A 14847-nucleotide genomic window follows, 5' to 3' on the forward strand; every position below is an offset into this window, starting at 1 on the left:
GCACTTGATTGTACTCATGAGGAATCTGTACCTTGACCAGGAGGCTGTCATTCAAACAGAACAAGGGGACACTACATGGTTTAAAATCAAGAAGGGAGTGTGTCAGGCTTATAGTCTTTCTCCACACTTATTCAATCTATATGCTGAGGAAAGGTCGCTATGAGTCGGAAATGACTTGATGGCACTTAACAGCACAACAGCAATTGATGTGGAAAACGCTTCTTTCCTTGATTCCCATTAGTTGAGAGCAATAGAAGCAGTTTGCTTTCACTCAACAAGGCCAGAAATATAACTTCATTTACTTGAATCCCTATGACGTAATTAATCTGCATGAAACTCTTCCCTTTCTAAGGGAAAAAAAAAAAAAAAAAACCTGAGGAAACATTATGAGAAAGTAGAAGGAAACGGTGTTCTGATGAAGAAATTTGAGTTTCAAAGAGAAAGAAGAAATGTTTTGTAAAAACAAGAAAATTTGAGTGAAGAATTTTGATTAGGGTCTTTACAGAGAATCAAGACAGTGAGTAATCCCAAAACAATGGATAATCTGCATCCTTGTATTCTTAATAGTGACTCAGGTAAACAAAGACAAGGTATATGTTGAGTTCTAGAAATCAAACATCACAGCTCTGGGATTTCTGTGTTGTTAATCTCAATAAAATCACTTAGAAGATAGTTCCTCAGAGCACTTATAAATTAAAATTTGCTCTAACTAGAAATCTTGTACTTTCTACAGTGTTTAGAATATCACTTGCTTAAAAAATTTGTTAACTAAATAAATCCAGGATATAATTCACATAAGGATATCAATGACAATGACATTAAATGGAAACATTGACATTGCTTTCATGAAAGATGATTTTTAATCTCACACCTGCAAATTTCAGGCCATCTGATCTCAAATAAGTGACTCTACTGGGACTTTTCATAACCTAAAACAAGCAAAAGGAGTAAAATTATTCTAAGATACCTTTTATTCTCTCTCTATATATATGTGTGTGTGTGTTTACATATTTTTTTTTCCAATTTCCATAACTCCCCTACATCATTCATTATAATTGAGACCTTACAATTTTCTTCCAGTTTGATATTTGTTATCCTGTTAGGAAATGAAAAAGGGAAGGCTGGCAAAACTGGCATCTTTCCCTCCTTTCAATTTGCTACCATGCATTCCTCAGTCTGTCATGCTCTCTACCACCAGCGGTAATTATCTTTATATTAGCAAACCCCACTGCTTCTCTGGCATGGAAATACTCACCTACAGTGCTTCTAATTATTGATGCATTTTTCCTGTTCTCAAAATGTCAGACAGTTTCCTTTATGTGTAATCATCTGGTTTACCACCTGCTGCTATTCTAACAACTAGTACAAATAGGGGATAGTCACAACTCTATTTCATTGTTCCATTTGAGCCTCTGAGTCCCATGAATCTTTAGAACAAAAATACTGCTTTTCTACAATGTTTGAATTGAGATTTCTAATTATCTCAGTGAATGAATTATGCATCTGGTTGTGATTACTAAGCCCAGAAGGATGCTGCCTGATTGGTGATTATATAGCAATTTTATATTTTTACATTGATTATGTTAAGTTCCTTTATAATATATTTGATTATTGTGCTGAGTAAATAATTGCTAGCACCTGCCTCTTATATCAGGAAGGATATTTGGCAAATATCATTGACCCAGAATGTTTATTCTGCTTGCAGATTTTGTGTAAAATAAATGTTTAAATGATACAATTTTTTTCACCATAGAATTATTTTGTCCTTTGGCACACTTCTCCTATATAATTTGTTTTATGTATAATTTTAGATAATGATACTTAAGCAAAAGGAAAATAACTTGTGTAAGGTAAATAAGTAGCTTAGATTTTTGTCCATTTTTAAAATATATATATATTTTTTTACTAATATACAACTTTTATTGTCCTGTTTCCTTGTCTCTTAGGTCCTAGTTAATTATTTCCTTTATATTTCTGGTATCTTTTCATCAGCTTGTTAATTAAATAATGACTGTTTTACCCTAAAGATGAAATACTACATATACTTACACATAACAAGTAGTTTTCAGGTGGTAGCTTATTGTGGTGGTTAAGTCTGGGTGTCAGCTTGGCTGGTCCTGGTTGAGTGGCTGGGCAGCTGGGTGCAGTTATTCCCCAAAGTGAGATTGGTAATTAATTCCATGGTGGAATCTATTGGAGCACCTGAGTAGCTGCTTTGGGTAGGTGGTCTGCTTCCTATATATAAGAAGCAGCTTTGGGAATGATCTCAAACTTATGGGACGGTTGGACCCTGCATGTAGCCATGTCATTGTTCAGCAGCCTGCCGTGCTCTGTCAACCTTGGGACTTTCAATAGACTTAAATTAATGGCCTACCATGTGGTTAGGCAACATCAGGACTGTGCCTTTTTACTTGTCAGCCTTACACTTGTCACCCTCAGCAACCAGGGAAGAAGACTTGTCTGAGTGAAGAAACACCTCTAGCTGCAGTGGGCCGGGAGCAGGAGGCAGAGCGGGACCCCAAGGTTGAGGAGCTTTGACCCAGCCCCTAGAGCCTGGCACTTTGAATTTGGACTTAAAGCCTCTAAATTATAAGAATAAACTCCCATTTGTTAATGCCATCCAATTTGTGGTACATTCTTGTCAGAGTGGCACTAGTTAACCAGAAAATTTGTTTACCCATTTGTTTATCCTTTAACTACAAAATGTTCATGAGGTTGTTTATTTATGATCATATGACTGCACCCATCCTCTATATTTTTGGGTAGAGTAAAAGTCCATATTCTGGAGTCAGGTTATCAAGTTAGAAATACAATCATCATCACTTATAAGCTATATGACCTTGCCAAATACAACACTCTTGTCTGCATTTCCTCTGTTTAATTTGGATAACAATAATAGTAACCACCTAATTGTACAAATGTGAGAACTAAAGAATAGAAGGTTAAATGAGTCTGGCACATAATAATCACATGATGAATTTACCAAAATTTGGCTTTCTCAAATACAATTCTGTTAAAAAAAAAAATAATAATAATTGTCATTTTATCTACCATATCACTAGGAGAAAGTAAAATTTGAGTTTGCATTTTTGGAAATGGTCATGAAATAAATTCCATAAAAATGTAATTAATTCAGTGTAAGATTTGATCAAGTATATCAGTGACAAGATAGCTCTAAAAAATAAAGGGTTAATTTATAAATATTATCAAGAATATTTCCACATAGATTTTCTGTAAAATATAATGATTCTATTAAAATATTCAGTAATAAAATGTAAAAGCTCAACCTTATGAAACCAACACTTGTCACTTGTATGTTGTGCCTTCTAATAATACCATCAAGGATGGTGTGACTTGTGGGTATCATTTTCTTTCCTTCTGATTCCAGATTTCTGGTAGCATAGTGTCTAAGGCATTTGACTGCTAACCAGAAGGCTGGTTGGTGTTTCAAACCCACCAGCTACTCCTTTGAAGGAAGACTGTGCAAGCTACTTTGGTAGACATACCACCTCTGAAACCCAAAGAGGGGTGGCTGTGAGTCGGAAATGACTCGACGGCAGTGAGGGCAGTGAGTTTGTTTCTCAGTTTATCTTTCTAGGCAAGGTCTGTGTTTCTGCCCAGCTCTGCAAAAACAAATAAACAAACAATAACTCACTGTCATGGAGCAGATTCTGACTCACAGTGACTTCTGTTTTTTTTTTACTTTTTTTTTAATGGAAAGTTGGAAGCTTTCTTTGATGTAGATTGATAACTGACTTATAACTTGTAATATATACTGCTGATTTTGTAATGTTCCTCAGTCTCAGTAGACATGTGTTTTGATGACATGTTTGTTTCCCACCTCTGTTTTCCTTTGCTGCATATGCTGAATAAAAATCTCCTTTCTTTACTATTATAATTTTGTGATAATTTTTCCCTCTAGGACAGTTTGAACTGCAGCCAAAAGCTTTAACGACTGCACCACCAAGACTCCTTAGAGTGACCACAGTCCTCTGAAATGTTGCCTGAGACTGAATCAATTTTCAAGATGCAAAGGTAATTTTTCTTTAAGACCTAGGAAGTTTAAACTGATAATGTCATTGTGCTCTCAGAGAAACCTACCCTTGAGAATTTATAAATACTTGCTAACACCCTGGGAGAAGTAAATTCCAGTGGTCCTCATTCCTTCGTTCCAGTGGTACATATTAGAATTACATGGAGGACTTATTTAAACACAGACTGTTGCACAGTATTTGCATCTGTAACAAAGTTTCCACATAATATTGATGCTGCTAACCTGGAGACCACCCTTTGAGAACAATTGTTTGTAGGAAGAAAAAGAACAAACATTTATTGAGCACCCATGATGTGTTAGTGGGAACCATGGTAGCACAGTGGTTGAAGTGCTCAGCTGCTAACCAAAAGATTGGTGGTTTGCACCCCCCAGCTGCTCTGCGGTAGAAAGATGTGGCAGTGTTCTTGGAAACACTATGAGGCAGTCCTGTTCTGTTCTACAGGGTTGCTTACAGTGACTTCTTGAGTTACTGTGGCGGTATCTCTACAGGAGTAGATTGCCCAAGACATAGCAATGCATGAAAAATCAGGTACTATTAATTTAAAACAAATTTTCAAGTCTACTCCCAACTAATTGAATCTAAATTTCTGTAGAGCATGCCCAAATATCCGCATCTTTAAGACAAATCACAGATACTTCTCACACAGTGCATTTTGAGAAAGATTGTTCTATGGTAAAAAGTTTTTTATGAAAAGAAACTTTAAAGTGACTAAGTAAAATCTTCAAGGATATGCCAAAAAGGGCTCTATTGCTGCAATTGTCAGCTTTCAGATAATCTCTTCTTGTCACATAGAATTACCTTTATACTATACCTGACTTTCACTTCTTTAGTCAACTGATCTTATGTATTCCCCATGAGGCCTGTACATGCTGGCTTGAAGAGAGAGAGTAATGTAGCAGGAGGGGGAACCATGGACATTTGGGTCCAGGCTACATGTAACTTACTTGTGCATTCAGGAGCAGTTCAAATCCAATCTCATATATACCACTTCCATTTGATGATGGAGTGCTTCTGTGAACACACAACTTCATGACTTGCTGGGTCAGATAACTCCTACTCATGTTAGGCATCGCAGGTTGCATGTAACTTGGTGTTCCAAGTTTAAAAGTACTGCTTTCTCTACTCAGTAAAGAGTGTCTACTCAGATCCAGTGACAAGCCAAATACTGCCAGTCAAAAGGACAGAAGACATCTTCATACAATGTAGATATTTTCTTTAAAATCCTTTGTGTGCTTTTTTTGTTTGTGTCTGTTGCTTATTTATTTGTTTATCTTTGAGACCTTGTAAAAGGCTCCAAGCAGCATCTCTATCTTCCACTGATACTTTCAGAAGCATTGCATCAGTGAGGTCATATGGCCTAAGGGCTAGAGTAGGTTGCATAGCATCCTGAATTTGTTGCAGAACTTTCTCTTGTTTTGGGTCGTAATGCACAGCAGTAACTTTCCATATCCCTCTATAAGTGGGCTATAGTAATACTCTAATAGGGAATATATTGCTTCTAAAATCCAAAGAGGTCCATGAAGCATTGTGTATCTTTTTTTGGTTGTAATTGGAGAAGACACATAAACTATCTTTCACCTTCAAGTACATATTTAAACATGCCCTGCATTGCTGTAATTCCAGAAATTTCATTGACGTGTAAGACTCCTGGATTTTTTTTTCAGGACCATTTTCTATGCTATGAAACAAATGTCTTATCAATAAGGCTAAAGTAATTGCTACTTCTGGCTAACTAGATCCAATAAGTATGAATGTAATGGACCAATCTACTGTTTTATGGAAAGGAAAGGCAATCAATGCCCATGAAGACTAAATTATGATGTAGGGCTGGAAAGTTGATATACCCTTCAATGTAAAGGTTAATGTTGTATGTCAAATTATCCAGGCCAGGATTCACAATGGTTGGACAGTTATGATTTGGTCATCCCCTTTGAGAAAACCTGATCTAATATATATATGTGTGTATATATATATATATATATATATATATATATAACAAAAAACAAAACCAACAACAACAACAAAAAAAACTTCACTGCCTTCCAGTCACATCTGACTCACAGCAACCCCTCCTTGGGTTTCCGAGGTGGTATCACTACAGAAGTAGATTGCCCAACCTTCCTTCTGAGGAGTGGCTGGTGGGTTTGAACCTCCAGGCTTCTGGTTAGCAGTCAAGTGCCTTAGGCACTAATCAAGTATAATATAATATAATTAAGTTTCAACTTGAATTTTTATATGAGTAAATGATGGTCTGTGCTACAGTGGGCCACTGGCCTTGTTCTGATTGATGATACTGAGTTTTTCCATCATCTCTTTCCACAGATGTAGTTGAACTCATTCCTGTATATTCTATCTGGTGAGGTTCACATGTAGAGTTAAATAATTTTGATAAGGTTTAAATCATTTTTAAAAACCCAAAACTCCAAAAAGTGTTTCTTAATGGATCTCCAGTACTTGTGCTGAGTGACTAATAATATAAGCAATCTTTCAAAGTAAATTCAGATATGGATTAAGAAAACATGTAAAAGTATGTTGTTGTTATGTGCCATAGAGTCAGACCAACTCATAGTGACCTCTCCTTGGGTTTCCAAGGCGGTATGGAAGCTCTGGTAGCATAGTGGCTAAGGCACTTGACTGCTAACCAGAAGGCTGGCGGTTCAAACCCACCAGCCACTCCTCAGAAGGAAGGTTGGGCATTTCTACTTCTGTAGTGATACTGCCTCGGAAACCCAAGGAGGGGTCGCTATGAGTCGGGCCAACTCGATGGCAAACAACAACAACAACAATCACTATTGAAGTAGATTGCCCAATCTTCCTTCCTGGGAGTGGCTGGTGAATTTGAACTTCCAGCCTTCTGGTTAGTAGTCAAGTGCCTTAGGCACTATGCTACCACAGCTCCTATGTAAAAGTATACTACCTTCAATTTTACATTTTGATTTAATATTATATTCATTTGCTTCTTTCAGCAATAGAAGTAATCATTATGTTTTTGCAAAACAATTCCCTGTATTCAAAATTATTGAACCAAAATGTGATAGATCAAACTACAATCTTATTTTCTGCTAAATTTCCCATGAAGTGCTGGAGGAAATTGTTAGAATACCATATCATTTTTAACATTTGGATTTATTGCTATAGAATATAATTACATATAAACCCATGAAAATAGGAGAAGTCAGTGTTTAAAATGCAATAATATTTCTCCAAAGTTATAAAACCAACAACCAAACTTAATGCCATCAAGTCGGATCTGACTCACAGTGACCCATCCTTGGATTTCCAGGGCAGTGTCACTACAGAAGTAGATTGCCCAACTTTCCTTCCAAAGAGTGGCTGGTGGGTTTGAACTGACAGCCTTCTGGTTAGCACTCAGATGTCTTAGGCATATGTATCTACACACACATCTCTCTCTCTCTCTCTCTCTCATCATCTATCTAATCTATTTTTCTGTCCATCCCTCTACCTATCATCCATCATGTTTCAAACAAAATATAAATTGTATTTTATCACCATAAGTATGTAGCCATCTGAAATTTACTATGTTTGCTTAATGATTTGTGATATTTATCCAAGCTCCTAAATGAAACACACTTTTGTATTCATTTTAGCTCTCTGCATTATGCCATTGTAAGGACATATCTCAATGTATTAGTTCCTATTCCTTTTGATGACATTTACATTGTTTTCAATGTTTTGCTATTAAAAATAGCACTGCAATCAATATTATTATCCATTACCTGCTTTATCTATGTGGGAATTTTTTTCAGATAAATATTTAGGAGTGAGATTACTCAAATTAAAGATATTTGCATTTCTATCCTTAACAAATATTGCCAAGTTTCTCAATAAATTGGTTGTACTAATTTACACCCAATCAACAAAATGGAGTTTTAAAACTTTCACAACTTATCACTACCAGGGATACCTGGTAGTATATCTCCCTTTTCTTTATTTCCTACCTTTCTTCCTCTTTCTATTCCTGCCTTTATCTTTTTTTTTTCCCCCTCATCTTTCTTCTTTCTTTATTTGCTAATTTATGGTATTCTGATGAGTGTGAAAATGTACCTTCTTCTTATTATTAATTTGCTTATAGTGAAAGTATTTTCTTCATACTTTAATTCCATTTTTTCCTCTGTAAATTTCTTACTTATATCTCTTTCCTCTTTGTAAAATTGAGTTTTTATTGATTTTGTATCAAATTGTAAGAATCATTTCTCTATATATATAATTTCTCAATTTTCTGTAGGATATTTTTTCCCTAGATATCAGTTTATTTTACTATGTATCTTATATATTTTTATACACAATTTTAATTTAATTCAATAATATTTATCATTTATCTCTGTGTAAATTATGCATTATATCTAATTTGAGTAGAGTTCTCTACCCTTAAATAATAACAAAAAACCCACCTCCATTGAGTTGGTTCCAACTCATAGCCACCTGAAGGACAGAGCAAAACTGCCATAGAGGGTTTCCAAGGCTGTAAATCTTTACATTAGTGGGCTACTTCATCTTTCTACCATGGAGCAGCTGGTGGGTTTGAACTACAGACTTTTTGGTTAGCAGCAGAATTCTGTAACCACTGCATCACCAGAGCTCCTACCCTTGAAGAAAGTCTATAAGAAATTCTTGTATTAGAAATGTAGTTTTAATGTATTTTACACTGCAATTCTAGGGCTTTACAGTAGGTTTCAGAACTGCTGAGACAGCAATATTTTTCTAACAAAAAATCTCAGATACTAACATGTGTGAATATTTATTATAAATAATTCTAGTTGTAAAGAAAGTATTGAGAATTGTATTTTAAGGAAAAGCCATAATCCATTGTTGTGGAATCAATTCCAACTCATAGGATTCCCATAGAATAAAGTAAAACTCCTCATTTGATTTCCAAGACTGTGAATCTCTATGGAAACAGACCACCACATCCTTCTCATGAGGCTGGGGGTTTCAAACTGTTAGCCTTCTGCTTCAAAGCAGAGCTCTTTACCACTGCATTGTCAGGGTTCTTCAACAAAGTGAGGTAGTTGTTTCTGTTAGGTGCTCTTGAGTCAGATGGACTCATAGTGAACCTATTTGTGTATAACAAGCACTGCCCAGTCTTGTATCATCCTAAGAATCCTTGCTATGCTTGAGCCCATTGTTGTAGCTACTATGTCAGTCCATCTTGTTGAAGGTCATCCCCTTTTTTGCTGACCCTCTACTTTACTAAATACGATATCCTTCTCCAGGGACTGGTCCTTCCTGATAACATGGCCAAAGTACGTGAGATGAAGTATGGTCATTCTTGCTTCCAAGAAGCATTCTGGCTGCTTTTCTTACAGGACAAATTTGTTTCTTCTCTGGCATTTCATGGCATTTTCAGTATTCTTCCCCAACACCACAATAAAAAGACATCAGCTCTTCTTCAGTCTTCTTTATTCAATGTCCGGTTTTCACATGCATAGAGGCTCTAGTAGCGTAATGCCTAAGGCACTTGACTGCTAACCAGAAGGCTAGCAGTCCATACCCACCAGCCACTCCTCAGAAGGAAGACTGAGCAATCTACTTCCATAGAAATCCAAGGAGGGGTCGCTATGAGTTGGGTCGACTCTCGACAACACATAGCAACAACAACAACATGAGGCAATTGAAAGTACCATGGCTTGGGCTAGGTGTATCTTGGTCCTCAAAGTGGCATCTTTGTTCCTTAACATTTTAAAGAGGTCTTTTGCAGCAAATTTGTCAGTGAAATAATATATCTGATTTCTTGACTGCTGTTTCCATGGTTGTAGATTATGGATTCAAGTAAAATGAAATCCTTGTCAACTTTGATCTTTTTTCCATTTATCCTGATGTTGCTTACTGGTCCACTTGTGAGGATTTTTATTTTCCTTATGTTGAGGTGCAATCCATAATGCAGACTGTAGTTTTTTACTTTTATCAGTAAGTGCTTCAAGTTATCTTCATTTCAGCAAGCAAGGTTGTGTCATTAGCCTATTATATGTTGTTAGGGAGTTCTTCTCCTATTGTGATGCCATATTCTGCCTCATATAGTCCAAGCTTTCAGATTATTAGCTCAGCATACATAATGAATAGTATGGTGAAAGGATACAACTCTGAGAGACACTCTTTCTGATTTTAAACCATTTTAAAACTCACTGCCATTGAGTCAGTTCCAATTCACAGCAACCCCTATTGCCTTTCTAAAGCTGTAAATCTTTACAGAAACAGACTGTCTCCTCTTTCTCTTACAGAGCATCTTGTGAGTTTGAACCAATCTTTTGGTTAGCAGCCAATACACAACCAGAGCTCCTTTTAAACCATGAAGAATTTCCTTACTCTATTTGAACATCAATCTCTTGGTCTATGAACAATTTTCTCATGAGCACATTAAGTATTCTGGAATTCCCATTTGTAGTAGTTAAAGTTAGGTATCAAATTGGCTGGGCCTGGTATTGAGTGGCTGTACAGCTGGATGTAGTGATTCCTCATGATGAGACGGGTAATCAATTTTAAGGTGGAATCTGCTGTAGGCTGCTGAGTAGCTGTCTTACGGATGTGTCTGTTTCCTGTATATAAGAAGAAGTTTTGAGAACTCTGGGATACTTGGACACTGCATGTAGCCAAGCCTCCATTCAGTAGCCTGCATGTTGCCTTTAATCTTAAGATTGTTTCTGGATTTGAACTAGTGGCCTGCTGTGTCATTTAATGATCTTGGGACTGTGCCATATTACTTGTCACTATTGGGTTTGTCAGCCTCAGCAGCCAGCACCTGCCTGAGTTGAGAGAAGCCTTCAGCTTCAGTGGGCTGGAAGCAAGAGGCAGAGATTAAGCCCAAGGTTCAGGGGTCTTCACAGCCCCTAGCTGACACTTTGAACTGGGACTTCTAGCCTCCTAAAGCATAAGAGAATAAATCACTGTTTGTTAAAGCCATCCACTTGTGGCATTTTCCATTAGAGCAGCACTAGATAAGCAAAAGACCATTCTTCACAATGCCATCCATAATTTGTTATGATGCACACAATGCAATGCCTTTGCATAGTCAGTAAAACACAGGTAAACTTTGTTTTTGTATTCTTTGCTTTCAGCCAAGAGCCATATGCCTTAAGCAATGATAACCATTATTCCATGTCCTCATCTAAATCCGGTTTGAATTTCTGAAAATTCCCTATCTATATACTGACGCAACTGTTTATGAATTATCCTCAGCAAAATTTTACATGTGTGTTATATTAATACTGCTCAATAATTCCCACAATCTAATGGATTACATTTCTTTGGAAAGTGCATAGAATGGATCTCTTCTGGTGGGTTTGTCAGGTAGCTGTCTTAAAAAATTCTTGGTGTAAACTAGTAAGTACTTTCAGCTCTACATGCATTTGTTGAAACATCTTAATGGATATTCCATCAGTTATTGGATTTCACCAATTGTTTTTCCTTGTTTTTCACCAATTCCTTCAGTGCAGCTTGGACTTCTTCTTCAGTGCTATAGGTTCTTGATCATATGCTCACACTTGAAATGCTTGAATGTTGACCAATTCTTTTTGGAATAGTTACTGTGTATTCCTTCCATCTTCCCTTGATGTTTCTTGCATGGTTGACTATTTTGCCCATAGAATCCTTCAGTACTGCAACTTTAGGCTTGAATTTTTTCTTCATTTCTCTCAGCTTGAGAAATGAGAACCATGCCCTTCCCTTTTGGTTTTGTAACTATAGGTCTTTGCAAATTTCATTATAAACTTTCCTTTGTCTTTTTGAGTCACCCTTTGAAATATTCTATTCAGTTCCTTTATTTCATCATTTCTTCCATTTGCTTTAGCTACTCTCCATTCAATAGCAAATTTCAGCGTCTCCTCTGACATCCATTTAAGTCTTTTCTTCCTTTCTTGTCTTTTTAATGATGTTTTGATTTCTTCATGTGTTATGTTCTTAGTGTCACCTCAAAACTAACTGGTGTTTGGTCATTGGTGTTCAATGAACCAAATCTATTCCTCATATGGTCTCTAAACTCTGGTGGGACATAATAAAGGTCATTTTTGGCTCCTGTGGACTTTGTTTTAATTTTCTTCAGCTTCAACTTTAACTGGTATATAAGCATTTCCCACAGTCAGCTCCTGACCTTGCTTTGAGTGAAGATATTGAGCTTCTCCATCACCTCTTTCCACAGATGAAGTTGATTTGATTGTTGTGTAGTCCATCCAATGATACCTATGTGAATATCCTCTATTTTTTGATGATATTTTTTTTTGCAATGAACAAGTGGTTGATCTTACAGAATTCTGCCATGTGATTTCCTCTGTCATCTGTCACTGAAGCCATAATTTCCAGTTACTGATCCTTCTGCTTTTTTTCCCAACTTTCACATTCCAATCACCAGTAATTATCAATGCATCTTGATTGCCTATTTCATCAATGTGTACTGCAGAATGCAGTAAAAACCCAAACCAAACTCACTGCCAACAAGTAACTTTCAATCCATAGTGACCCCCACTGGGGTTCCGAGGCTGTAAATAGATCACCCCATCTTCCCTTTGCAGAAAAACTGGTTGGTTTAAATTTTTTACTTTCTTCTGCCTTATCTGCTACACCACCAGAGCTCCTTAGACTGCAGTCATTGATACAAAGTTTTAGTTTCTTCATTTTTGTCATTAGTATTTGTGCATAAATTTTAATAGTTGTCAAACTAGCCTTCCTTGCAGGTATATGGATATCATGCTAACAATGAGATTGTTGTATCAGGATATATCATGAAAATTTATTTTTGATTGTTAATGCAATGCTATACATCTTTAATTTATCATTCTTGGCAAAATGTGATTTTTTGATTGCAAATGGTAAATATCAATACATTTCAGCTCACTAATGTCTAGGATATCCATCTTTATGTATTTCATTTCATTTTCATAACTTTCAGTTTTCCTAGATTCTTCTTTTGTACATTCATGTTGTTATTATTAATGAATGTTTCTTATAATTTTGAGTTGTTCCACAAAAGTTGATGACAGTCCTGCAAGTTTTACTTCATCCACCTTGTTCTGATTATCTAGTGCTACTCTGACAAGAATATACCACAAATGGGATGACCTTAACAAATAGGAGTTTATTCTTACAATTTGGAGGCTTTAAGTCCAAGTTCAAAGTGCCAGGCTCTAGAGGCTGGGTGAAAGCCCCACAACCTTGGGGGTCCAGCTCCACCTCCTGCTCTTGGCCCACTGGAGCTAGAGGCATTTCTTCACTCAGACAGCTGCTGGCTGCTGAGGCTGAGAAGCCCCAAGGTTGACAAATAAAAAGGCACAGTCTTGATGTTACCAAACCACACGGCAGTCCATTAACTTAAGTCCATTTTAAGTCCCAAGGTCAGCAGAGCATAACAGGCTGCTGAGCAATGACATGGCTACATGCAGGGTCCAAGCGTGCCATAGGCTAGGTACCATTCCTAAAACTGCTTCTTATATATAGGAAGCATACCACATACTCAAAACAGCTACTCAGCTGCTTGTGGTAGATCCCACTATGGAGCTGATTGCCAGTCTCATCACGGGGAATAACTACCACCAGGTGCCCAGCCACTCAACCAGGCCCAGCCAAGTTGACACACAAACATAACCACCACAAACCTCATTAAGATCTACTCTATTTTTAGGATTCAAGTATTTTTATGTTGTATTTTGAGTGCTTTCCAACTTGAGGTACTCATCTTCTGGCACTATATCATACAATATTCTGCTGTTATTCATAAGGTTCTCACCAGCCAATTTTTTTCAGAAGTAGATCACTAGATCCTTCTTCCTAATCTGTCTTAATCTAGAGCTCATCCTGAAACCTATCTACCATGAATGACCCTACTGGTATTTGATATACTTGTGAAATAACTTCCTGCATCCCCACAACAGGCAAGCCACTGCAGTACAACAATCTGACAGATGAGTATTGGAAAACAGCACTAGGAAAGGATTAATATTAAGACCTATGCTTATCTTGCATGATGTACGTAATTGATAAGATCTCATAAACAAACAAATAATGAAAAAATATTTTCTCAAGGAAGGTCACATTTATAGGTTCTGGGGTTAAGATTTCAATATATCTTTTACTCAATTCAATCCATCATACAAGCTGGTATTTGTGTGTTTTCACCCTTTGGATATATCATACCTAGGTCTTTGTATTGCTGTTACTAAGAATTACACAATATGCAGGGAGATGAGATGTCCCTAAAAAAGAGTTAGACGAAATTCATGCTTGCCTTAGTAGACCTGTGAAATTGAGTTTTACTTTTGCTGCTCACTGTGCTTAAAATACTTAAGAATAAATTTAGAAATATCAGTTCTGTGAAAGATTTGCTGTTGCTTTAATAAAGAAGGAGATACAAGAACATCGTTAGAAATGATTCCCTGATAGAAAAGAAATTTACTAAAATAAAATAGATTAAAAAAATAAATCTTTTTTTCACTGTCCAGCTTTCCTTTGCTTATGAGGTGATTAAAAATATCATGGTTTGAGTTAGGTGCTATTTAGTCATCAGACTGATATCTTTATATATATGTGTGTGTGTGTGTGTGTGCATGTGTGTGTATAGTATTCAAATTCAAAGATATCAGTCTGATGACTAAAACGAAATCTATGGAAGTAGATTGCTTAGTCTTCCTTCTGTGGAGTAACTGGTGGATTTGAACTGCCAACCTTCTAGTTAGAAGTCAAATGCCTTATGAGGTGATTAAAAATATCATGGCTTGAGTCAGGTGCAATTTAGTCATCAGACTGATATCTTTGAATTTGAATACACACACACACACACACACACACA

The sequence above is a fragment of the Orycteropus afer genome, unplaced genomic scaffold (assembly GCF_000298275.1).
Source record: "Orycteropus afer afer isolate SDZICR_OR568_19922 unplaced genomic scaffold, OryAfe1.0 scaffold00439, whole genome shotgun sequence".
NCBI classification, from domain to species: domain Eukaryota; kingdom Metazoa; phylum Chordata; class Mammalia; order Tubulidentata; family Orycteropodidae; genus Orycteropus; species Orycteropus afer.